The following is a 4,101-nucleotide window of genomic DNA, read 5'->3' on the forward strand; positions in this document are numbered from 1 at the left end:
ACAAATCTCGATGACTTTTGGTTTAGTAACAAAAAAAACATTTAATGTATACAGTACTCTCAATACAAATGTTGATGACTTTTGGTTAGTAACAAACAAAACATTTAATGTATACAGTACTCTCAATACAAATCTTGATGACTTTTGGTTAGTAACAAAAAAACATTTAATGTATACAAGTACTCCCAATACAAATGTTGATGACTTTTGGTTAGTAACAAAAAACATTTAATGTATACAGTACTCTCAGTACAAATCTTGATGACTTTTGGTTAGTAACAAACAAAACATTTAATGTATACAGTACTCTCAATACAAATCTCGATGACTTTTGGTTAGTAACAAAACAATTCCTCTCTAAACAATCGCTGGCAGGTTTCCAGAATGAAAGAAATATCATAATGACATATTAAATCACTTTATAACAAAAAGTATTCATGTTTTTGACTGAATTTGAAAATTTAATGCCCCCATGTTGTTAAAAATTTCCGCGCTCACCTGCAATTCCATTAGCGGATTCTCCCATTTCTTGCAACGGTCTTGTATCGAGTAGTCAGAAACATTGTGAGCTTTAAGAAGGTTATTTACACAGGTAAGTCCTTTACCGCTCTGATGAACTGGTACAACAACGCCAAGTCTTCTTCTCGCGCCGTCTACTGCGTTTAGCTCCTTACGCCTAATTGCTTACTCAGCGAAGAATTATCCGCACAGATAGAGTTAATGGAGTTGCTCATCTGCTTATTTTCACATTTACTGGTTACTGACTGGTCTGCTGGTTCGGTGAACGACTACAATTTGAGAATTGACATGAGTAGAGGAGATAGGTCCAGTGTAATGACCACCAAACTGTCGAGTTATTTCTCTGACAAAAAATAAAAATATATGCACATGGGACATGTTAAATTACAAAAATAAAGCGCCATCTTTGTTTAAGAACAAACACTAAGACTTCATTAACGAAGTCCCCGGTTGGACAGCGGTGAGTTTACGAATTAATAATGTAAAATCCTGGGTTAGATTTTCCGCGGTGGATACAGTAGACAGTCAAATGTGGTTTTGCTCTAAACAAACAAACGCTAAAGAAAAATAAAACCAAAATTAGTTTATTTTTACTAAATTTGTACTCATTAAGATAGCTTACTTTCAGACCACACAAAACTTATAACTTACCACTTAAAAAAAAATACAATTAAGAAAGGAACATAAAATAATTACTTAAACAACATAGATGTCTTTATGTAATTTTTCTATGTCCACTTTTGCTGGTTTTTTTTGCTTTATTTATCCTAAAGAATTATGAGATACCTCAAGAAATTTGACTATTAATCATAACTTTGTCAAATAATACTTTTCTGTTTCTCTCTATTTCTTGTATCGGTGTTTTAACTATGTATCTGTCTCTCTCTCTTGAATTTTTGAAAAGATTTATTACAGCCTTGGAAGAGTCCATACAGTAAGGTATCTGTCCAAGCTTACGCATCTGTGAGTATCTGAAAACTTCCGAAATAATTCGAGAGAAAACTAAAATAAGTAGAAGGAATTCCTCATCAAATAGTTGTGGAAGAAAGAAAATAAAAAGAAACGTCTGGTGAATATGATGGTCAGTAAGACATAATAAAACTAACTCTTTACGTGATTAAACCTGGTACTAGGATGTTTATTGGTTTAGATACAACTGGCTCTTCACGTGATCAATCCTGGTACCAGGATGTTTATTAGTTTAGATACAACTGGCTCTTCACGTGATCAATCCTGGTACCAGGATGTTTATTGGTTTAGATACAACTGGCTCTTCACGTGATCGATCCTGTTACTAGGATGTTTATTGGCTTACAAAGCATGAAGCAATGTTAAGAAACATTACGAGGAGTCCATTTCACTGACCACTGACCCACCTTCAGTTTTGGAAATGGTTCTGATAGTATACCATCAGATTTCTTTCCTTATTTGCTCGTTTAATAGTTGGATAATGGGAATTCTAAGGCAGAAACCTCGAGCTTTCGCGGTTAAAATGCATGAGGAGAATTGAAATTAGAAAAACTTAAGAGGCTGAGTTGGAATTTTTTGAAAACTTTAGAAAAGCTGGAGGATTCTGTGAGACGATTTGAGACGAATGACTGACTCTAATGTAAGGCACGACATATTTAGTTAGACCACCGAAACTGTTCTGTAACTATTAATAACAACAAAGATATCATAGCTAAGTGATATGGTTAAATCTCGTCAATTAAATGGCTCTGTGGTAATCTCGGGTACCTTAATTACCCTACACATAAAACTAGTAATCGCAATAACAGGAGGAATGTCCAGGAAATGTTATGCAGAATTAAAACTGAATTTCCGACAAGGTTGACTTGAAGAAAGAGATTGGACACAATGTGAACAAATTAATGTGTAACTTTTATTTATTTCACAACTTCTGTCAAATGTAACAAGTGCACGAGATACTGTACAGAACTACTCTCTAAGATCTGAAGAGAGTTTAATGTCAGACGAAGATCCCAATAGGAATTGTACTTAGACAAATAAATCTAACAACAAAGATTGTAACAGGGTCAATTCTCCCTATCGTCACTTAGTCATCTAATAAGTTGAAATAAGGTCTCCAAGTGTTCTAAGTAAACCTCTGCAAAGTTGATATCAGTAGAAAACATACACAGTACTAATAGTACTAACATATACGATTCAGTAACACTAAAAGGAATAACCTATGACGGGATACATTACAACAATATACTTTCAGGGTATGTTGTCATGGTATATTTCCAGAGTACTTTGTCACATTGTTTCCAGGATACCTTACAACAATATATTTTCAGGGTATGTTGTCACAGTATGTTTCCAGAGTATGTTGTCATAGTGTGTTTCCAGAGTGCTTTGTCACATTGTTTCCAGGATACCTTACACCAATATGTTTTAAGGTTATGTTGTCATAGTGTGTTTCCAGAGTGCTTTGTCACATTTTTTCCAGGATACCTTACAACAATATGTTGTCATGGTATGTTTCCAGAGTACTTTGTCACATTGTTTCTAGGATACCTTGCAATATGTTTTCAGGGTATGTTGTCATGGTACGTTGTCATAGTATGTTGTCATAGTGTGTTTCCAGAGTGCTTTGTCACATTGTTTCTAGGATACCTTGCAATATGTTTTCAGGGTATGTTGTCATGGTACGTTTCCAGAGTACTTTGTCACATTGTTTCTAGGATACCTTGCAATATGTTTTTAGGGTATGTTGTCATAGTATGTTGTCATAGTGTGTTTCCAGAGTGCTTTGTCACATTGTCTCCAGGATACCTTACGATATGTTTTCAGAGTATGTTGTCATGGTATGTTTCCAGAGTGCTTTGTCACATTGTTTCCAGGATACCTTACGATATGTTTTCAGTGTATGGTGTCATAGTATGTTTCCAGAGTACTTGTCACATTGTTTCTAGGATACCTTACAATATGTTTTCAGGGTATGTTTCCAGAGTGCTTTGTCACATTGTTTCTAGGATACCTTGCAATATGTTTTCAGGGTATGTTGTCATGGTATGTTTCCAGAGTACTTTGTCACATTTTTTCCAGGATACCTTACACCAATATGTTTTCAGGGTATGTTGTCATGGTATGTTCCCAGAGTACTTTGTCACATTGTTTCCAGGATACCTTACGATATGTTTTCAGAGTATGTTGTCATGGTACGTTGTCATAGTGTGTTTCCAGAGTACTTGTCACATTGTTTCCAGGACATAAAAATGATGAACAATTTTACAGATAATCTACAGGAAAAGTTACACAGCATAAACTGTGTTTTCCAAAACTTTTTATATGCTTTAACTTCAAACAACACACAAGGAAGTAATCTGTAATACGCCACTGTTGCTATGCTAGTGATATAAGCTAAATAAAATTACGGAATTCTGAACACTTTCGACCGTCAGGTTTCCCTATGTTTAAAAATACCCGAACAGGAATCTTCATGTTTTAAGTATGTTTTAAAATACCCGAACACGAATCTTCATGTTTTAAATAGGTTTTAAAATACTCGAACAGGAATCTTCGTGTTTTAAATAAGTTTTAAAATTCTCGAACAGGAATCTTCATGTTTTAAATAGG

This window comes from Limulus polyphemus, unplaced genomic scaffold (assembly GCF_000517525.1).
Source record: "Limulus polyphemus unplaced genomic scaffold, Limulus_polyphemus-2.1.2 Scaffold5066, whole genome shotgun sequence".
Classification (NCBI taxonomy): domain Eukaryota; kingdom Metazoa; phylum Arthropoda; class Merostomata; order Xiphosura; family Limulidae; genus Limulus; species Limulus polyphemus.